Raw genomic sequence first — 23,435 nt, 5'->3', positions numbered from 1 at the left:
CGGTTAGGGTTAGACTGTGGAAGGAGACAGTTAGGGTTAGACTGCGGAAGAGGACGGTTAGGATTAGACTGTGGAAGGAGACAGTTAGGGTTAGACTGTGGAAGGGGACAGTTAGGGTTAGACTGCAGAAGGGGACAGTTAGAGTTAGACTGCGGAAGGGGACAGTTAGGGTTAGACTGCGGAAGGGGACAGTTAGGGTTAGACTGTGGAAGGGGACGGTTAGGGTTAGACCGTGGAAGGAGACAGTTAGGGTTAGACTGCGGAAGGGGACGGTTAGGGTTAGACTGTGGAAGGGGACAGTTAGGGTTAGACTGCGGAAGGGGACGGTTAGGGTTAGACTGTGGAAGGAGACAGGGTTAGACTGTGGAAGGAGACAGTTAGGGTTAGACTGCGGAAGGGGACGGTTAGGGTTAGACTGTGGAAGGGGACAGTTAGGGTTAGACTGCGGAAGGGGACAGTTAGGGTTAGACTGCGGAAAGGGACGGATAGGGTTAGACTGCGGAAGGGGACAGTTAGGGTTAGACTGCGGAAGGGGACGGTTAGGGTTAGACTGTGGAAGGGGACGGTTAATGGTAGATAGTAAATAGAAAGTCAATAGGTCAACAGAGTAAAAAGGTTGACAGGTTAACATAGGTTGACGTTCAAATGGTCAACACAGAAAAGGTCGACACATGTTTTTTCCTGATTTTTAGGGTTAGGGTGGACAGTTAGGGTTAGACTGTGGAAGGGAACGGTTAGGATTAGACTGTGGAAGGGGACGGTTAGGGTTAGACTGTGGAAGGAGACAGTTAGGGTTAGACTGCGGAAGGGGACAGTTAGGGTCAGACTGCGGAAGGGGACAGTTAGGGCTAGACTGCGGAAGGGGATGGTTAGGGTTAGACTCTGGAAGGGGACAGTTTTGGTAAGACAGCGGAAGGGGACAGTTAGGGTTAGACTGCGGAAGGGGACGGTTAGGGTTAGACTGTGGAAGGGGACAGTTAGGGTTAGACTGCGGAAGGGGACAGTTAGGGTTAGACTGCGGAAAGGGACGGATAGGGTTAGACTGCGGAAAGGGACGGATAGGGTTAGACTGCGGAAGGGTACAGTTAGGGTTAGACCGTGGAAGGGGACAGTTAGGGTTAGACTGTGGAAGGGGACGGTTAGGGTTAGACTGTGGAAGGGGACAGTTAGGGTTAGACTGTGGAAGGAGACAGGGTTAGACTGCGGAAGGGGACAGTTAGGGTTAGACTGTGGAAAGGGACAGTTAGGGTTAGACTGCGGAAGGGGACAGTTAGGGTTAGACTGTGGAAGGAGACAGGGTTAGACTGCGGAAGGGGACAGTTAGGGTTAGACCTTGGAAGGGGACAGTTAGGATTAGACTGCGGAAGGGGACGGTTAGGGTTAGACTGTGGAAGGAGACAGTTAGGGTTAGAATGCGGAAAAGGACGGTTAGGGTTAGACTGTGGAAGGGGACAGTTAGGGTTAGCCTGCGGAAGGGGACGGTTAGGGTTAGACTGTGGAAGGAGACAGGGTTAGACTGCGGAAGGGGACAGTTAGGGTTAGACTGTGGAAGGGGACAGTTAGGGTTAGACTGTGGAAGGCTACAGTTAGAGTTAGCCTGCGGAAGGGGACGGTTATGGTTAGACTGCGGAAGGGGACGGTTAGGGTTAGACTGTGGAAGGGGACAGTTAGGGTTAGCCTGTGGAAGGGGACGGTTAGGGTTAGACTGTGGAAGGGGACGGTTAGGGTTAGACTGTGGAAGGGGACAGTTAGGGTTAGACTGTGGAAGGGGACAGTTAGAGTTAGCCTGCGGAAGGGGACGGTTAGGGTTAGACTGCGGAAGGGGACGGTTAGGGTTAGACTGTGGAAGGGGACAGTTAGGGTTAGCCTGTGGAAGGGGACGGTTAGGGTTAGACTGTGGAAGGAGACAGGGTTAGACTGCGGAAGGGGACAGTTAGGGTTAGACTGCGGAAGAGGACGGTTAGGATTAGACTGTGGAAGGGGACAGTTAGGGCTAGACTGCGGAAGAGGACGGTTAGGATTAGACTGTGGAAGGGGACAGTTAGGGTTAGACTGCGGAAGAGGACGGTTAGGATTAGACTGTGGAAGGGGACAGTTTGGGTAAGACTGCGGAAGGGGACAGTTAGGGTTAGACTGCGGAAGGGGACGGTTAGGGTTAGACTGTGGAAGGGGACGGTTAGGGTTAGACTGTGGAAGGGGACAGTTAGGGTTAGACTGCGGAAGGGGACGGTTAGAGTTAGACTGCAGAAGGGGACGGTTAGGGTTAGACTGTGGAAGGAGACAGTTAGGGTTAGACTGCGGAAGGGGACGGTTAGGGTTAGACTGTGGAAGGGGACAGTTAGGGTTAGACTGCGGAAGGGGACGGTTAGGGTTAGACTGTGGAAGGAGACAGGGATAGACTGCGGAAGGGGACAGTTAGGGTTAGACTGTGGAAGGGGACAGTTAGGGTTAGACTGTGGAAGGAGACAGGGTTAGACTGCGGAAGGGGACAGTTAGGGTTAGACCGTGGAAGGGGACAGTTATGATTAGACTGCGGAAGGGGACGGTTAGGGTTAGACTGCGGAAGGAGACAGTTAGGGTTAGACTGAGGAAGGGGACGGTTAGGGTTGGACTGTGGAAGGAGACAGGGTTAGACTGCGGAAGGGGACAGTTAAGGTTAGACTGCAGAAGGGGACGGTTAGGGTTAGACTGTGGAAGGGGACAGTTAGGGTTAGACTGCGGAAGGGGACGGTAAGGGTTAGACTGTGGAAGGAGACAGTTAGGGTTAGACTGCGGAAGGGGACGGTTAGGGTTAGACTGTGGAAGGGGACAGTTAGGGCTACACTGCGGAAGGGGACGGTTAGGGTTAGACTGTGGAAGGGGACGGTTAGGGTTAGACTGCGGAAGGGGACAGTTAGGGTTAGACCGTGGAAGGGGACAGTTAGGGTTAGACTGTGGAAGGGGACGGTTAGGGTTAGACTGCGGAAGGGGACAGTTAGGTTTAGACTGTGGAAGGAGACAGTTAGGGTTAGACCGTGGAAGGGGACAGTTAGGGTTAGACTGTGGAAGGGGACGGTTAGGGTTAGACTGCGGAAGGGGACGGTTAGGGTTAGACTGTGGAAGGGGACAGTTAGGGTTAGACTGTGGAAGGGGACGGTTAGGGTTAGACTGCGGAAGGGGACAGTTAGGTTTAGACTGTGGAAGGAGACAGTTAGGGTTAGACCGTGGAAGGGGACAGTTAGGGTTAGACTGCGGAAGGGGACAGTTAGGGTTAGACCGTGGAAGGGGACAGTTAGGGTTAGACTGCGGAAGGGGACGGTTAGGGTTAGGACTAGGGTTAAAATAAAAATAAATTGTCAACCTTTTGACCGGTTCCGGTATGAATGGTCGACCATGTTGCATGTTAAGGTCAACAGTCATTAGGGCGACCACTATTGGTCGACATTGACATGGTCGACATGGACAAATGGTCGACACATGAAAATGGTGGACACATGAAAATAGTGGTCAACCTAATGACTGTCGACCTTAACATGATATATTGGCCCCACCTACATGAGACTACCTTCAGAAAATATAGCCTCACACACACACACTGCCCCCATAACCTTACACACTCACACTGCCCCCATAGTCTCCCACACATGGGTGCTGCCCCCATAGCCTAAAACTCACACGCTGTCAACACAGCCTCACACACACACACACACACACACACACACACACACACACACACACACACACACTGTCCCCATAGCCTCACACACTCACACAGCCCTCATAGCCTCACACACATGGGTGCTGCCCCAATAACTTCACACTCACACACCCTGCTCCCAGAGCCTCACACACGGGTGCTGCCTCATGATGGCCTCACACTCACTACTTCCATTATCATGGCCCCGCCCATCGCTGCATAACACATATAAATGCAGCATCGTGTAGTGAGTGCGAGCCAGGATGACAGAATAGCAGAATTACACCAAGCGCCTCACCAAATGTACTGCAACACGCCTCCAACTGAGCCAATCTGGCTGCAAGTATGGTTAAATTGAAAGCATTTTTTATTTTATTTATACTTCTAATTTGTTTTGCATACTATTGTATGTTTCTTCTTCTCCTTTCTTTTATTTCATTATCCTTACCTGCTGAAGGTCAGATGTTCCTGCCTGTAAGAAACTTCAGTCTTCCTCCCCAGAGTTCAGTGTCATCCTGGCTGTGAGCCCTGCCTGGGATGAACGCTGGAACCAAGACAAAATAATAGCCACAAGCAGCTCACCCCTCGCACACTACCCCGGAATATTCCACATTTCATGCTAAGTCCTGGCCCTGTGTTATTGAACTCTGTATCATTCCATCTCGCACTACACGTGTGGTTCTTCCTCAGTGCACCGGGGTGTAAGATGATCTCCGTTCTCTGTCCCCTTTACCTTATTGTGTGCGTGTGTATATAATGCCAGGAAATGTTTATATACTCTCTGCCAGCTCTCGCTTCCCAACCAGTTTAGAGCCACTTACATGGCCTCACCCTGATCAGGGAGTTTCACGCCGACTGCCATATTTACTAAAGCGATGCGCTCGCTATACCCGTCAATGGGCCTAATTCAGACCTGATCGCTAGGGTGCGTTTTTTGCATCCCTGCGATTAGGTAGTCGCCACCTACAGGGGGAGGGTATGGAGTATGTGCAGGGATGCGTTCGCATTTGTAGCAGAAGTGCACAAACATAAATTTGTGCAGTTTTTGCTCAATCCAGGACTTACGCTGCTGCTGCGATGATTGGGGCCGGAGCTGACGTCGGAAACCCTCCCTCCAAACGCCGGGTCCCTCTTGCGTTTTCCTGAACACCCACAAACAGCCTCTTCCTGTCAATCTCTTTGCGATCGCCGGTGCGTTCGGAAATTTCGCACCATCTCGTCGCTGGCCGGCAAACCCCGTTGCTGCACTCCGTTGCGCCTGCGCATTGCGGTGCATATGCATGCGCAGGGTAGACCAGATCGCAGCCTGTGAGAAAACGCCCAGCAGCAATCAGGTCTGAATTACCCCCAGTATTTCCACGCTTGATGCTTGGCTATTAATTAAGAAAAGTTGGGAAATGTCACTAAGGGAGTGGGTGTGACAGAAAGGATACAGGGGAAAATGTATCAAACCTAAAGAGGACAGGTGGAAAAGTTGCCCGTACCAACCAGTCAGCTTCTAGCTATTATTTTATAGATTGTCCTTAATAAACGACAGCGCCAGGAGGAGGAGCTGCTTGGTCAGCCCCTAGGTGGGAGGTACTAATAGTAAAATGCGGTAAAAACCCTACTTTCAGGATATATACCGCATTGTCATATGTATTAAGGCCGGCAAAGCCAAACTTCGGTGCGGAGAGTAACTAACACCAGCTATGGACTTCTTTCCGCATCCCACCCACTCTCCCCACACAATCCGCCCAGCACCGCAGACTCCGGGCATCACACTGTGCCCCCCTCATCTGGCTGCAGGGAGCAGGAGAAGCCCGGAATGACCAACCTCACCAGACCTGCCTCAAAACTATTATTTATTTTAAAATTTATATAGATTCAGTTCAAATGTCTTGGCCAAGGGGGAGAAGCTCCTGGGATAAGATGTCTGCGTGGAATCGGGGGAACAGGTCTTTTCATGTCTGTTCCGGCAGGTTCTGAGCCATTTAGAGTATCAGAAGCAGATCTAACATATCTAACTTTTATGTTGTGGTTTGGCACGCAGCACGGAAAAGTGACGCTTCCTACATGTTGTACAGGATGTATCTTGGACAGGTCTCAAGGCCGGCAATACGATATGAGCTCTACCAGTCCTAAAACTTGCAGTTTCACAAACAGTTTTGTCTTTGATACAGTACATTGCAAACTGCACGAAAACTATACAACAAAGCAGATGTTCATTATAAATCCCCCCTAGGTGCGGCCTCCTCACCAGGTCTGCTCTTACATCCTATGTGGGCACAAAGTTCATTATAACAGTTAGCCTGTGTAAGAGTTTTAATGGTGTGAGTGTAGCTTGCTGATACATGGGTTGGACTGTATGTTATGCTTACAATCTGCATCTGGTCTCTCATCTATCAGACATGAGAGACTACTCTTGATTGGCTGGCCATCTATGACATAGGCGGGCACCCAGCCATTCATGTCTCCTGCTTCAAGGAGCTAAGAGGCTTGGCCCGTGTCGGTGACGTGGTGGGTCTTTTTCTTTTGAAGTGCCAAAGGGTAACATTGGATCAAGATAGAAGAAAACATATGTTGAAAGTGGAATGTGCTACTGCGCAGACTCCATGTTGCTACTCCTCAAGAGAAGCTTCAATCCCTGTTCCAAGATGGCCACTGAGGCTACTACTGATCATGTGCGGAGCCATTTTGGGACTGTGTGAGAGTGCCATAGTGGGAGACAGTAGTCTTCAACTTAGCTCCAGGGAGACCTGTGATTAACTGTGATCCACATAATTTTCTAGTCCTGCACTGTTATCCAGTACCTACTGTACATACACTCACCGACTGGTGAGCAGTGTGACACAGCGCTCTGCTCAAGCACCACCCCATCTACCAGTGCGTATAACAGTGAGTATGGCTGTACCTGCTTTATCTTCAATAAAACCACTCCACTGGTTAAGAAGTGGGCTACTACATCCTCAAGTCTGTACACACATATTTCCAGCAACACTATAGGAGTATCACTACCCTACAGAAACGATAGAGAACATTAATAATATTCTATATTGAAGGTGGCAGATTATTATGTTCTAAAAAACTGAATGGATGTATTAAAGAATTTTACTTTATGTTTGTATCCATGAACATGTTGGCATCTGCAGGGACCAGAGGGTTAGAGTTAGAATGCAGGAAGGGAGGCTTAGGGTTAGACTGCTGGAGGGGAGGGTTAGGCTGCAGGAAGGGAGGGTTAGGGTTAGACTGCTGGAGGGGAGGGTTAGGCTGCAGGGGGGAGGTTAGGATAAGGCTGCAGGAGGCCAGGGTTAGGGTTAGGCTGCGGGAGGGGAGGGTTAGGCTGCGAGAGGGGAGGGTTAGGCTGCAGGAGGAGAGGGTTAGGCTGCCGGAGGAGAGTGTTAGGGTTAGGCTGCAAAAGGGGAGGGTTAGGGTTAGGCTGAGGAAGGGGAGGTTCAGGCTGCAGGAGGGGAGGGTAAGGCTGCGAGAGGGGAGGGTTAGGCTGCAGGAGGAGAGGGTTAGGCTGCAGGAGGGGAGAGTTAGGGTTAGGCTGCAGAATGGGAGGGTTAGGCTGCAGAAGCGGAGGGCTAGGGTTAGGCTGTGGGAGTGGAGGGTTAGGATGCAGGAGGTGAGGGTTAGGACGCAGGAGGAGAGGGTTAGGCTGCAGGAGGAGAGGGTTAGGGTTAGGCTGAGGAAGGGGAGGTTTAGGCTGCAGGAGGCCAGGGTTAGGATTAGGCTGCTGGAGGGGAGGGTTAGGCTGCAGGAGGAGAGGGTTAGGCTGCAGGAGGAGAGGGTTAGGATGCAGGAGGAGAAGGTTAGGCTGCAGGAGGAGAGGGTTAGGGTTAGGCTGAGGAAGGGGAGGTTCAGGCTGCAGGAGGGGAGGGTAAGGCTACGAGAGGGGATGGTTAGGCTGCAGGAGGAGAGGGTTAGTCTGCAGGAGGGGAGAGTTAGGGTTAGGCTGCAGAATGGGAGGGTTAGGCTGCAGAAGGGGAGGTCTAGGGTTAGGCTGTGGGAGTGGAGGGTTAGGATGCAGAAGGTGAGGGTTAGGATGCAGGAGGAGAGGGTTAGGCTGCAGGAGGAGAGGGTTAGGGTTAGGCTGAGGAAGGGGAGGTTTAGGCTGCAGGAGAGGAGGGTAAGGCTGCGAGACGGGAGGGTTAGGCTGCAGGAGGAGAGGGTTAGGCTGCAGGAGGGGAGAGTTAGGGTTAGGCTGCAGAATGGGAGGATTAGGCTGCAGAAGCGGAGTGCTAGGGTTAGGCTGTGGGAGTGGAGGGTTAGGATGCAGGAGGGGAGGGTAAGGCTGCGAGAGGGGAGGGTTAGGCTGCAGGAGGAGAGGGTTAGGCTGCAGGAGGGGAGGGTTAGGGTTAGGCTGTGGGAGGGGAGGGTTAGGATGCAGGAGGGGAGGGTTAGGGTTAGGCTGTGGGAGGGGAGGGTTAGGCTGCGAGAGAGGATGTTAGGTTTAGGCACAGGGGTGGGGGGGTCAGGAGTTAGCGACCAGAAATGCTACAGGATGAACCGGAAGTTATCCTGATGTCGTCACCGGTCCCGAAACACACTGAACCAGGTAAGTCCCCACTAGACTATCAGGGACGTGTTGTCAGCATTCTACACATGTCAACATTTCCTCAGTGTCGACACAATGAATGTTGATGTGGTCAATGACGACACGTGGCATGTCGGCAATACAAGCATGTCGACTTTCTCATGTCATTATGAAACTCGTCATTATGAATGTTGACAAAGTATACAGCAGCACTCCCGCAATAATGAAAATAATTATCATGCTGACAATATATTAATTCTGCATTTAATCGTGGCATATATATTTATTTTATGGGGGCACTCTGTTACATAGTCTATATTTCCCTTCTACAAGAACATTATAGAACCTTACACAAACTGCCCTTTAATAGATGTTCCCCATGTACAGTAGTCATAAGATTGCCACACAGATTTCAGATACACAAAGACCCCATTCCTTACATAAAAAAACAAAAACATACAGTATTAGACTAAGGGGGAGACGTATCAAAGCTTGGAGAGAAATAAAGCGGAGAGAGATAAAGGGGGAGATTTATCAAAGCTTGGAGATAAAATGAAGAGAGATAAAAGGGTAGACTTAACAACGAGTTATGTTCTTGTTATCACTCGTTCAATCAGCTCCTAATTGTCATTTTTTTAAACACATGGCTGATTGGCTGGCGCACCATTTAACTTTTGTAATGAATGTTAAGAATAATATCACACAATGGGGTAATTGTATGAAGCAGTGATAATTGGGGTAAATGTATGAAGCAGTGATAAAAGTGGAGAAGTGAGCCAGTGGAGAAGTTGCCCATGGCAACCAAATCAGCTGCTCTGTATATTTTTATAATATGCACATTATAAATGTTACTTCAATGCTGATTGGTTGCCATGGGCAACTTCTCCACTGGCTCACTTCTCCACTTTTATCACTGCTTCATACATTTACCCCAATATTACTAATTGGTAAATCTGCCCAAAAGTACCAACCTATCAGCAAGGTGAGAAGTTTTGTGGGGAATGGGCATGGCCATGTACATCACACGGGGGAAATCACACCTCAGAGAGAGAGATAAAGTGGGAGAGAGATAAAGTACTAACCAATCAGCATTTTTTTTTTTAAACACAGCCTTTAAATTGACAGTTATGAACTGATTGGTTGGTGTTTTCTCTCTTTCCAAAGTTTGGTCCACCTCCCTTCCCGCCCATGATTCAGTTAGGACAATTACCCCTAGGTTGCTGCTTTCTATAGGTGAGAACAAAGCAGTATTTGCATATGGAGCTTTCACATTGCTAAAACTAACGTTCCACAGTACGTCTCAATGAATGACCTCAGTGTGTTTCCTTATTACCAGGAAATACTATAATAAATGAATATTAGACTACGATAGATACATATCCACAGATCTGTCAGCTAAATGCCTGCCATTAGGCTTAGACGCAGGTAAAAGTATCATTAGAAGACAAATGGCTGTTCTATAACCCGCATCATATCCTAAGCTCTGTAAATATTTCTGTGGCTGCAGAAAGACAAGTGCAGTAAAAATGGTTCCACTTCAGAAAGTGCTTTAACTTTTCTCCTTCTGAACAGTCAGTGCTAACAGAGCGGTTATGGAAACGATCCAGACGCATGTATCAAATTTAAGGTGGAATAACAAAAGATCTTCCTAGTAGTGTTCTCTTTTATATGCACCCAAACAAAAGGTGAGCTTGCGGTTCCACGCTTTTCTAACTCTTATATCGCTTCCCAACGTCACTGAATACAACAGTCTTTCGAATAACAAGCAAAGCCGCAGCTAAGGATTGCTGGGGAGACAAGACATGACTTGCTAAGTCTGGCTGAATAATGTTCTGTACTGAATGAGCTCCTGGCACACAGCACCCAGGTACAAGATGCTGCCAGTGCTAGAGGCCTGTAAAAATATAATGTCATGTAATACTATTTACATGTATGACCCGGCCACTTGTGCTGGCTCCCCCTGCAGGTTGCAGTAAGAGCTGAAGACCCCCAGCAGGAGGGAGCAGAGGTGCTGCGGAATTTTGCTCAAATCAAATTTTGCGGGTTAAAAGTGCAAGACGCACTGATTCAGTGATGCGATGTGTCCTTTTTTCTTCACTATTCCTCATACAGTATATTACAGTCTGCAAACGTAGCTGGGACAATGATAGTGTCCAGTCATTCCACTGTAGGGTAGGCGTATCTTAGGAAGAAGACAAGATGAAACAAAGCTGATGGGGGGGTTCCTCCAGGAGAAGCAAAGCTGATGGGGGGATTCCAGCAGAAGCAAAGATGATGGGGGGAATTCTAGGAGGAATACAGCTGATGGGCAACTCCAGGTGGAACAAAGCTGATGGGGGGGGGGGGTCTCCAGACGGAATACAGCTGATGGGAGGACTCCAGGTGGAACACAGCTGAAGGGGGGACTCCAGGTGGAACAAAGCTGATGGTGAGACTCCAGGCGGAACACAGCTGAAGGGGGGACTCCAGGTGGAACAAAGCTGATGGGGGGACTCCAGGCGGAACAAAGCTGATGGGGGGACTCCAGGTGGAACAAAGCTGATGGGGGGACTCCAGGCGGAACAAAGCTGATGGGGGGACTCCAGGCGGAACAAAGCTGATGGGGGTACTCCAGGCGGAACAAAGCTGATGGGAGGACTCCAGGTGGAACACAGCTGAAGGGGGGACTCCAGGTGGAACAAAGCTGATGGTGGGACTCCAGGCGGAACAAAGCTGATGGGGGGACTCCAGGCGGAACAAAGCTGATGTGGGGACTCCATGCGGAACAAAGCTGATGGGGGTACTCCAGGCGGAACAAAGCTGATGGGAGGACTCCAGGTGGAACAAAGCTGATGGGAGGACTCCAGGTGGAACAAAGCTGATGGGGGGACTCCAGGCGGAACAAAGCTGATGGGGGGACTCCAGGCGGAACAAAGCTGATGGGGGGACTCCAGGCGGAACAAAGCTGAAGGGGGGACTCCAGGTGGAACAAAGCTGATGGGGGGACTCCAGGCGTAACGAAGCTGATGGGGGGACTCCAGGCGGAACAAAGCTGATGGGGGGACTCCAGGCGGAACAAAGCTGATGGGGGGACTCCAGGCGGAACAAAGCTGATGTGGGGACTCCATGCGGAACAAAGCTGATGTGGGGACTCCATGCGGAACAAAGCTGATGGGGGGACTCCAGGCGGAACAAAGCTGATGTGGGGACTCCATGCGGAACAAAGCTGATGTGGGGACTCCATGCGGAACAAAGCTGATGTGGGGACTCCATGCGGAACAAAGCTGATGGGGGGACTCCAGGCGGAACAAAGCTGATGTGGGGACTCCAGGCGGAACAAAGCTGATGGGGGGACTCCAGGCGGAACAAAGCTGATGTGGGGACTCCATGCGGTACACAGCTGATGGGGGGGATTTCAGGTGGAACAAAATTTACAGAGAGAAATCCATGCTGAACACTTGTGATGTATCCATCAGTGAAAAGAGTGATGAAGTGGACAAGCAGAGACATTTTACAAAATAACTAATCAGCTGCTACCTATCATTTTATATGTACTTAGTAAATCCCTCCTCGAAGTTGATCTGTTGCTATAGGCAACTACTCCCTTATTTAGACTGCTTGATATCTCATTGGGAAGATGCTTGAAAGTACCAAACAGGGAGGGTGGGTGGAGGTGGGAGGGCGGATAAGGTAGCAAATATTGGAGAGAAATAAAGTGGAGAGAGATAAAATACCAACCAATAAGCTCCTAACTGCCATGTTACAGGCTGTGTTTGAAAACTTACAGAAGCTGATTGGTTGGTACTTTACATCTGTCAACTTTAGGGTTAATATACTAAGCCTTGTAAATTGATACAGGGGAAAGTGATAAAGTACCAGCCAATCAGTTCCTAGCTGCCATGTTACAGGCTGTGTTTGAAAAATGACAGGAGCTGATGGGTGGTACTTTATCTCTCTCCACTTTATCACTTTTCAAGGCTTATTACATCTGGCCTCTTTCCAAGACTTGAAAAATCTTGAGGCAAATATCCCATGGAACACTGTTGTCTGCTTCTCCTCTAGCTACGTATTGAGGGGCCAGCTGAGCAGTGAGGTGCAGTGTAGTCAATGGCTGAGGAGGCACTGGCTAGTATTAGAGACAGATTTACACACACATACGTATTCGGAGGCACCGAGAGGAGGGGTGGGAAGAGGGTATTAATTACCAAGGCCTGGGCTAGCTGGAGGGGCCCGGGTCCGCCCACCCTCCCCCTTACCTGTCAGCTGGCAGCAGCCTCTTTCTCTCTCTCCCCAGCAGCCAGCACTTTTTTTTTAGTGGGCATGGACATGCCTCCCTTGATTAGTCCTCGCCCCCTACATTACCCAGGCCCGTCCACCTTCTCTATGCCCCTGCAGATATATGAACCCGATGGTTCATGTGGGCAGCAGTATACTCAGTATGTTTCCCTATGGATCCAGTGCACGATGTGTAGTATAACCAGTGTATACCCTTATGGAATGTCTTCTTTGGAGTGACATCATGGTTTACACTATTCAGATCATATGGCCGTGTTTGGTGATTGCCAGGAGAACGTCTTATGCCAGAGTGCACAGTACCTACAGTAAAGCATGAAGGTGGTGGCATTACGCTGTGGGTCTGTTTCATCTGGTTTGGCTTGGGTCCACTAGTTGTAAGTCACATTTGTTGGCAGAGTATAGCGGAGTGCCTGGTGCAGTGACGTCAGTCCACACACTTAATGAACTTAAACAGTAATGCAGGTTTATTCAGTAAACACACAGGTGTCTTGGAAGTACTATTGTAATAGATAATTGGCCCCTTATGTAAGACAAGGTAACACAGCAATGATAGCGGTACTTATCAGTCTGTTTGTTTGGCTGCGGTATATCAGCAGAAGTTGTCTCCAGTGGTAAGGGACGGAGGACTGTACAGCCGTGCAGTCTGACTCCCGCTGTTAAGATGGTGTGCCGCCCGGCTCTGTGATAGCTCCGGAGGCGCGGTACATGCAGGAAGCACTGTAAGTCTCTCACTGAGCTCTGCTCCCGGTCTCAGCTCTACACGCACTCTCTGGGGTAAATTTACTAAGGTCCCGATTTTGACCGAGATGCCGTTTTTTCATCAAAGTGTCATCTCGGTAATTTACTAAGCAATAATCACGGCAGTGATGAGGGCATTCGTAATTTTTTGGAAGTCCAACAAAAAAATTACGAATGAATACACCATCGGTCAAAACGCGGCTGTTTAAGTATGAATCTCGGTCATTTACTAAGAAGTGCAAAGCAAAAAAAAAACAAACACTGCCGTGAAAATTTACAACTCGTAAAAAAGTGCTAAAAAAAAACAGACCTTTTTTTTTTATCCGTGATTGGATAGGCATGCACGGATCCATGAGATCCGTGCATGTATATCAGTGGGAAGGGGTGGGAAAGTGCTTATTTTTTCAAAAAAAATTGCGTGGGGTCCCCCCTCCTAAGCATAACCAGCCTCGGGCTCTTTGAGCCGATCCTGGTTGCAGAAATATGGGGGAAAAAATGACAGGGGCTCCCCCATATTTAAGCAACCAGCATCGGGCTCTGCGCCTGGTCCTGGTTCCAAAAATACGGGGGACAAAAAGAGTAGGGATCCCCCGTATTTTTAAAACCAGCACCGGGCTCCACTAGCTGGACAGATAATGCCACAGCCGGGGGTCACTTTTATATAGTGCCCTGCGGCCGTGGCATCAAAAATCCAACTAGTCACCCCTGGCCGGGGTACCCTGGGGGAGTGGGGACCCCTTCAATCAAGGGGTCCCCCCCCCAGCCACCCAAGGGCCAGGGGTGAAGCCCGAGGCTGTCCCCCCCCATCCAATGGGCTGCGGATGGGGGGGCTGATAGCCTTTGTTGTAAAAGAAAATATATTGTTTTTAGTAGCAGTACTACAAGTCCCAGCAAGCCTCCCCCGCATGCTGGTACTTGGAGAACCACAAGTACCAGCATGCGGCGGAAAAACGGGCCCGCTGGTACCTGTAGTACTACTACTAAAAAAATACCCAAAAAAAGACAAGACACACACACCGTGAAAGTATAATTTTATTACATACATACACACATACATACATACTTACCTTATGTTCCCACGCAGGTCGGTCCTCTTCTCCAGTAGAATCCAAGGGGTACCTGTTGAAGAAATTATACTCACGAGATCCAGGGGTCCAGGGTCCTCGGAGAAATCCTTTGTAATCCACGTACTTGAAAAAAAAAAGAAGATTGACAAGAAGAAGGCGTTCCTGGGTGGATCCGGACTGTTGGCTGCCGTTTTCGGGGAGTGGTAAGGAAAACGCAGGCGTGTCCAGAAGAACGGAGGACGGATGTCTGACGTCAAAGCCGGGTCCAGCATCGCAGAGATCGTCGCACAGGGTAAGTAGGTATAGGGCTAGTCTTGTTCTGCTAGAAAATTGTTTAGCTTAGCAGGACTGCACAAGCGATCGCAGCCCTGCTAAGCTAAAATACACTCCCTCATAGGCGTGGACTAGTTGATCGCAGCAGCAGCAGCAAAAAGTTGCTGGCTGCGATCAACTCGGAATGAGCACCTATCTCCGGTCACATATTTAAAGAACGTGAAATTTTATTAAACATTTCAATAAAATCATTCCTGTAACCGAAAACATAAATGTGAAGCAAAAACAGTAAGAATAAATCAACATTAAACATATTCCAGGCCACATTACATCAGGAATGCATGTAATAAGTGAGATGACAGTCTTTTTGTCAACAAGTCAGCAATATTTTCTTCACTTGCAACGTATTCCACATTGATAGACTTGTTTTTCACTAGTTAGTTCACGAATGAAGTGATGTCTTATAGCAATGTGTTTAGACTGTCCATGATACTTTGTACTACAAAAAAGATCAATTGCTCCCTTGTCATCACACTAAGGGGTATATTTACCAAGGTCCCGATTTTGACCGAGATGCCGTTTTTTCTTCAGAAAAAAATCAGGAATCAATACACCATCGGTCAAATACGCCTGCAATTTGCTAGAAATCGGGAATTTACTAAAAAGTGCAAAACACAAACACTGCCGACAATAGCCAAACACTGCCGTGATGAAATACAAATCGTGAAAAAGTGCTAAAAAAAACCAGACCTGCTTTTTTATCCCGTGTTTGTATAGGCATGCACGGATCCATGAGATCCGTGCATGTTTTTCAGTGGGAAGGGGTGGGAAATGTTTTAATTTTTCAAAAAAAAAATGTGTGGGGTCCCCCCTCCTAAACCAAACCAGCCTCGGGCTCTTTGAGCCGGCCCTGGTTGCAAAAATATGGGAAAAAAATTGACAGGGGTTCCCCCATATTTAAACAACCAGCACCGGGCTCTGCGCCTGGTCCTGGTTCCAAAAATACGGGGGACAAAAAGCGTAGGGGTCCCCCGTATTTTTGAAACCAGCACCGGGCTCCACTAGCTGGACAGATAATGCCACAGCCGGGGGTCACTTTTATACAGTGCCTTGCGGCCGTGGCATCAAATATCCAACTAGTCACCCCTGGCCGGGGTACCCTGGGGGAATGGGGACCCCTTCAACCAAGGGGTCCCCCCCCCAGCCACCCAAGGGCCAGGGGTGAAGCCCGAGGCTGTCCCCCCCATCCAATGGGCTGCGGATGGGGGGCTGATAGCCTTTGTTGAAAGTTATGAATATTGTTTTTAGTAGCAGTACTAAAAGTCCCAGCAAGCCTCCCCCGCAAGCTGGTACTTGGGAGAACCACAAGTACCAGCATGCGGCGGAAAACCGGGCCCGCTTGTACCTGTAGTACTACTACTAAAAAAATACCCCAACAAAGACATTACACACACACCTTGAAAGTATAACTTTAATGCATACATACACACCACCATATACACATACTTACCTTATGTTCACACGAGGGTCGGTCCTCTTCTCCATGTAGAATCCATGGTGTACCTGTTGAAAAAATCCTACTCACCAAATCCAGTGTAGAGGGCTCCTCGGGTAATCCATTTGTAATCCACGTACTTGTAAAAATAAAAAAACAGACACCCGACCTCGCACTGAAAGGGGCCCCATGTTTTCACATGGGACCCCTTTCCCCGAATGCCAGAAACCCCCTCTGACTGATGTCTAAGAGGGTTTCTTCAGCCAATCAGGGAGCGCCACGTTGTTGCACCCTCCTGATCGGCTGTGTGCTCCTGTACTGTCTGACAGGCGGCACACGGCAGTGTTACAATGTAGCGCCTATGCGCTCCATTGTAACCAATGGTGGGAACTTTGTGGTCAGCGGGTGACCGAAAGTAACCTCACCGCTGACCACAAAGTTCCCACCATTGGTTACACTGTGGGTTGTTTCCTACTTGCCCAGCATATGGCTGCGCCTGCTAGTGCAAACAGGTATCCAGACCCCCAGTCAGCGTCATAGAATACTTTTAAGCTAGTATCTGATGATTTTGTAAATCTCAGCTTTAGTGAACTTTTACCTTTGAGGTACCTTAGCATTCTCTTTACTGCAATCCAGTGTTGTCTCTCAGGATTATTTGCAAACTGGCTTGCCCGACTCACTGCATGTGTGATGTCAGGTCATGTCCCAATACTTGCATACATCAAACTACCAACAGCATTTTGATAAAGAATTTCTTGCATTTCCTTTTTTTCATACGTCCTAGAGGATGCTAGGGATGCTTCAAGAACCAAGGGGTATAGGGGGTAATTCTGAGTTGATCGCAGCAGGATTTTTGTTAGCAGTTGGGCAAAACCATGTGCACTGCAGGGGAGGCAGATATAACATGTGCAGAGAGAGTTAGATTTGGGTGGGTTATTTTGTTTCTGTGCAGGGTAAATACTGGCTGCTTTATTTTACACTGCAATTTAGATTGCAGATTGAACACACCACACCCAAATCTAACTCTCTCTGCACATGTTATATATCTGCCTCCCCTGCAATGCACATGGGCCCTCATTCCGAGTTGTTCGCTCGGTATTTTTCATCGCATCGCAATGAAAATCCGCTTAGTACGCATGCGCAATGTTCGCACTGCGACTGCGCCAAGTAACTTTGCTATGTAGAAAGTATTTTTACTCACGGCTTTTTCATCGCTCCGGCGAACGTAATGTGATTGACAGGAAATGGGTGTTACTGGGCGGAAACACGGCGTTTCAGGGGCGTGTGGCTGAAAACGCTACCGTTTCCGGAAAAAACGCAGGAGTGGCTGGAGAAACGGTGGGAGTGCCTGGGCGAACGCTGGGTGTGTTTGTGACGTCAACCAGGAACGACAAGCACTGAACTGATCGCACAGGCAGAGTAAGTCTGGAGCTACTCTGAAACTGCTAAGTAGTTAGTAATCGCAATATTGCGAATACATCGGTCGCAATTTTAAGAAGCTAAGATTCACTCCCAGTAGGCGGCGGCTTAGCGTGTGTAACTCTGCTAAATTCGCCTTGCGACCGATCAACTCGGAATGAGGGCCCTGATTTTGCCCAACTGCTAACAAAAATCCTGCTGCGATCAACTCAGAATTACCCCCATAGACGGGATCCGCAGGAGACATAGGCACACTTTAAGACTTTGATTGGGTGTGAACTGGCTCCTCCCTCTATGCCCCTCCTCCAGACTCCAGTTTAGATTATGTGCCCAGTGAGACTGGTCACACACAGGGGAGCTCTACTGAGTTTCTCTAAAAAGACTTTATGTTAGGTTTATTATTTTCAGGGAGACCTGCTGGCAACAGGCTCCCTGCTTCGTGGGACTGAGGGGAAAGAAGTCAGACCTACTTCTCTGAGTTCAAAGGCTCTGCTTCTAAGGCTACTGGACGCCATTAGCTCCAGAGGGTTCGATCACTTGGTACACATAGCTGCTCGTTCCCGGAGCCGCGCCATCACCCTCCTTGCAGAGCCAGAAAAAGAACCGGGTGAGTAAAAGAAGAAAAGAAGACTTCAGTGACGGCAGAAGACTTCAGTGTTGAGGTACCGCGCAGCGGTCGTGCTGCGCGCCATGCTCCCACACACACAGCGGCACTGGCAGGGCGCAGGGGGGGGGGGGTGCCCTGGGCAGCATGAACACTGAGGTTTTTACACTGGCAAATAAGTATATTTAAAGTGCCCAGGCACTAAATATAGACCCCCTCCAGTATAAATATGTGATTTTGAGCGGGACTGAAGCACGCCGGTGAGGGGGCGTGGCTTAGCCCTCACAGCTCTATCCAGCGCCATTTTCTCCTCACAGAGACGCTGGTCCTTCCTAAATACTGCTGCATAGGTCAGAGTGGAAAACGAGGGGGGGCACAGTGGTTTGGTGTAATATAAATTTAAATAAAAACACTATATCATGGGCGCTGGGGGAAATGAGCTGGTAAACTCCTTCTGTGTTTCCATGACAGATTGTACTGGGGTCTATCCCTTATAGCCAGTGTAATGTCGGTGGGTGTTTGGTACATGTGTGTCTGCATATTTGAGGCTGAGGGCTCTGCCACAAAGGGAATGACTATGTCGGTGCTGTCGACTCCTAATGGTACTTGCTACATGTAAATATGTCAACATGTCAGTAGAGGTATTTTTTTTCCCAGGAGAAAACTATATGGGAGACACAGACGTGGGGGGTGTGCCTGTCGGCACCAACAATATCTGACTGGGTGGATATGGACATGTTAATGTGATATCAGATAGAATTATACCTATATGTAATATGTATGTATAGCATGATTATATAGGTCTGTGGCACGATCACAGACGTGATAATATTTATGGAGGGAGTCATATTCATAGAATAGATTTCTCTCAGACCCCTCAGGGTCGCAAAACCCCCCCCCCAAAAAAAACATTTATTTTGCCCAGTTACTACTCCCTGAGATCGACTCGAAAATCTTTCTTAAGTCGACTATAATGTTTCCTGCTCAGATCCTCAAAAATTGGCATTCAGTACCTGTTCATACACATTAGAACATATTAACATCACTAGGGAACTTGCTGTTCCTGACAAAAAAATTGTATATGTTGGTATATATATGTATATATGTGTATATATATGTGTATATATGGATATATGTGTGTATAGGTGCATTGGACGGTATATATGTATGTATATATGTATATAAAGATATTTATAGTGAATGCTGAGGTAAAGTTTGTCCTTCTCATTGGATAGAAGGTGAGAGCCACCCCCTGTTCTGCACGGGGCCATGTCACAAAGGATCAGTGGCGTGCGGTGAGGTCAGTGGCTGGTGAGGCACTGCAGCCATAATGTCCACAGAGTCCCGCCGATGACCCCTACCACCGCTGAGCTGATGCCTGCTACCACCCCTAAGCTAATGCCCACTACCACCTCCACTAATGGCTGCTGCCCACGCCAATGGGCGCTGCCCCCACCAATGTCCTACAAATTGCCACCATCAACCACCCCGGCTTCCCTGCCGCTAATTCGCATCTCAGTCCAATTAATAAAAAATATAATTGGTGCACACCCCCGCCCCGCTGCCCAATCACATAAGACTCAGTGACAGGGGCGTGCTTACATATGGACTGACAGCCTGGCCGTCTTTTCGTACGGGCTCAATGGGCTCTTGCCCAAGGGCCCCAAGAGAATAAGGGCCCTAGGCTGATAGCTGAGGGTCCCCTCTTTCCAGGGGTACCAGATTTTTGAAAATCGGCCCTGGGGAACCAGAGATATACGACTTGAAAGCAGTGGTCCCCATCCAAGCCTGTTAATTGCTCTTCCCAGCCAGATATTTCGGGTCCTGTCTGACTTTGAGTATTTCTAAGGGTATAAGCCAAAAGCCGGGACTCTCCCGTTTTAGTGGACACTGGCAGCTTGTTTCTACTATGCCCAGAACCAGAGATATCAGCCTTCAAGCAGCTGGTCCCTGCTCCAGCTCCACACGCCTAATATGTAGTTTTAGATTTTCGTTGGTGGATTGCTCTGGCTCCTGAACTCTGATCCCCAAGTCCCCAGAACCTTCTGAAAGGTGGAACTCTCTAGTATTTTATTCCATTCAAAGCTAAGAAATATATTTTCAGGACCTTGAGATATCTACAGTCAAGCAAGCTGCCCTCCCACCGTAAAATGATATTAAGCCCACTCCACTATCCACCCCTCCCCTACGTATTAAACACCCCCTACCACCCTAGAAGTCATGTACCAGGGCTTCTTTATTCAGCACAATGACCCCTTCTACAGTTTAGCCCCATCTGTGCAGTAAAGGAGTAATTAGCAGAAATCACTGCTTCTGGACCAACATGCTGAGCAGAAGATAGAACACCCCCTACTGCCCGCGGGACATCAAAGCTGCAGCTGATAGCTCCTCCCACCCCTACCGCTGGAGCATGGGTAGGGGGCCCAGTGCATTGCTGTGCCCAGGGGCCTACACTGCTGTTAAGACGGCTCTGGACAGCCAGAGGCATAACAAGGGTTTTTGGCGCCCAGCGCAAGATGAAAAAAAGAGAGAAGAGGATAGGAAGAGAGGGGAGAGAAGAGAGAGAGGGGGAGGAGAAGTAGAGAGGAACGAAGGAGAAGGGGAGATAAAGGGAGGGAGAAGAAAGAGGGAGGAAGAGAGGGGAAGAAGGAGGAGGAAAAGAGAGAGGAGGAGAGAAAAAGAGGGGATAGGAGGAGGACAGAGGGAGAGGGGAGAACAAGAGAGGGAGAGAGCGGGAAGGAGGGAGGAGAAAAAGAAGGTGAGAGGGAGGGAGGGTAGTAGGACAAAGGAGAAAGAGTGAGGGAGGAGTAAAAAAAGAAAGAGGGGAGGAGGAGGAGGAAGAGAAGAAGAAGGAAAGCGAAGGAGGAGGAGGAGGAGGAGGAGGAGAAAGCGAATGAGGGAGGAGGAGGAGGAGAAGAAGGAGGGAGGAGGAGAAGAAGAAGGAGGGAGGGTAGTAGGACAAGAAAGAGTGATGAGAAGGAGGAGGAGAGGAGCAGAAGAGGGAGAGGGGGGGTGAGGAGGATGGAAAGAAGAGAGGGAAGTAGAGAGGATTAAGGGAGGAGGAGGAGAAGAGGAGAGGGAAAAAGGAGATTGGGAGGAGGAGGAGAAGAAGAAATAGGGAGAGAGGGAGGAGGAGAGAGGAATAAGAGAAGAGAGAGAAGAAGAAAAATAGAGAGAGAAGGAGAATTAGGGAAAAAGAGAGTAATAAAAATATATCACATTTACTGTATTAATAAATCACATTTAGATTCAGCAATAAAAATGAGTATATACTCAATATAAATATATACAAAAAAATACTAGCTGTGGGGTTACTATGAACTGGAGCGGCTGAGTGTGGAAGCAGTATCTCTCTCCGATATTAATAACTGGGAGTGTGCCACTGGAGTGTGATCCTGTTGCGCAGATCCACCGTCGGGTCAGCTGCGTGTGGTTCCCCGAAGCTAAAGGGTCCTCTGAATTCCAACCAGCGTCCACCAGGTCAGCAGCAGGGAGCTACAAGGAGACATACACAGGGGTAAGGGGTGTAGAGTGTGTCATACACAGGGGGTAGGGGTGTACAGGTTGTCATACACTGGGGGTACAAGGTGTAATGCACACATACACCAGGGTAGAGGGGTACATGGTGTCACATACACACAGGGAGGTAGGGAGATATAGGGTGTCACACACACACACACACACACACACACACACGGGTAGGGGGATACAGTGTGTTACAACCACAAACACAGGAGTGTGCGTGTGTGTGTGTGTGTGTGTGTGTGGGGGGGGGTACAGAGTGTCACACACACATGGATAGGGGGGTACAGGGTGTCACACACACATGGATAGGGGGGGTACAGGGTATCACACACACATGGGTAGGGGGGTACAGGGTGTCACAAACACATGGATAGAGGGGTACAGGGTGTCACACAAACATGGATAGGGGAGTACGGTGTGTCACACACACATGGATGGGGGGGTACAGGGCATCACACACACGTGGATAGGGGGGGTACAGGGTATCACACACACATGGGTGGGGGGGTACAGGGTATCACACACAAACACATGGGTAGGGGGGGGTGCAGGGCTCCTCGGGCACTCACCACTTGAGCTCCAATCCACCTCAGGTGAGGAGAAGGTTGGTTCTATATGTGAGGAGAAGGGGGCCCGCAGAACCAGGTACGGGCCTCCACTCGGGGAACTGTACTGTGCCACAGGAGGCAGAGCCCTGCTTCCCCTAAACATCCCCCGAAAGAAACAGCCCTGCCTGCCATGGGGACATACAAGGAGAGGCCTGGTAAGCCGGAAAGTTGCGCACCTTGCCAAGGCCACAGGAGCCGCCCCCCCCCCCCCCCCCCTCTAGCAGCTGATGACCCCGGCGCCCTCCCTCCTCCATCACATCACTAAGGCCACAGGAGCCGCGGCGCCCACCCTCCTCTAGCAGCTGATGACCCCCGGCACCCTCCCTCCTCTAGCACGTCACCAAGGCCACAGGAGCATCGGATGCTAGAGGAGGGAGGGTGCCGGGGATCACCGGCGGCTAGTGGAGGGCGGTCGCCGCGGCTCCCGTGGCTTTGGTAATGTGCTGGAGGAGGAAGGTGCCGGGGGTCATCAGCTGCTAGAGGACGGCGGGCGCCGAGGTCTCTGTGGCCTTGGTGATGTGCTGGAGGAGGGAGGGTGCCGGGGGTCATCAGCTGCTAGAGGACGGCGGGCGCCGCGGGTCCTGTGGCCTTGGCGACGTGCGCAGCTTTACAGCTCACCAGACCTGTTCTTGTATGCCCCCGCGGCAGGGCTATTTCTGGGGGACATTTAATGTGCAGGAGATGCTGTCGCTGGAAGCAGCCTGCTCTGGGTCCATAGCAGCTGCATCTCTGCCAGTAGAGATTCTCCATACTTGCCTACCCTCCCGGAATGGCCGGGAGGCTCCCGAAAGTCGGGTGACCCTCCCGGCCCCCCGGAAAGGTGGGCAAGCCTCCCGCTTTCCCCCTCAGCCGCCAGCAGCAGTGAACAAGTAGGCGGGCCGAGGGGGCCCGATGACGCGATTCACGCTGAATTGCGTCATCGTAGCTCCACCCCCCGCTATGCAGCGCCTCGTTTCTCGGCACAGCACAGTGGGGGGTGGAGTCACGATGACGCGACCCTGATGCAACGCCCCCGGACCGCCCATCCTGCTGCCGGCCACGCCCCCGAACCAACCGTCCTGCTGCCGGCCACGCCCCCATTCACCTACAACGCTGCCTCCTCCCGGAGGAGGAGGCAGCAAAGTAGGTAAGTATGGTAGAGATAGCAGCGCTACTAACGTTTTGCTGGCGACTCCCCCTCTTCTTGACCTGCACGCATCCTACTCGCCCCACCCACCCTCGTTACGCCACTGCTGT

General features: G+C 50.0%; 1 long non-coding RNA gene across 1 annotated transcript in view; it reads right to left on the bottom strand.

Annotated features, from left to right (window-relative positions):
- Positions 1–22,396, bottom strand: part of LOC134911866 (uncharacterized) — a 232,046-nt gene extending 209,650 nt beyond the window's left edge. The window contains exons 1-2 of the long non-coding RNA XR_010176915.1: positions 22,161–22,396; positions 21,382–21,561 (exon numbers count right to left, since the gene is read on the bottom strand). This is a non-coding gene — a long non-coding RNA (uncharacterized LOC134911866). The remainder of the gene's footprint in view (positions 1–21,381; positions 21,562–22,160) is intronic.
- Between the last annotated feature and the right edge of the window lie 1,039 nt (positions 22,397–23,435).

The sequence above is a fragment of the Pseudophryne corroboree genome, chromosome 4 (genome assembly GCF_028390025.1).
Source record: "Pseudophryne corroboree isolate aPseCor3 chromosome 4, aPseCor3.hap2, whole genome shotgun sequence".
In the NCBI taxonomy this organism is placed as follows: domain Eukaryota; kingdom Metazoa; phylum Chordata; class Amphibia; order Anura; family Myobatrachidae; genus Pseudophryne; species Pseudophryne corroboree.
The sequence above is the reverse complement of the archived record's forward strand: the minus strand, read 5'-3'. Positions and strand labels throughout refer to the sequence as shown.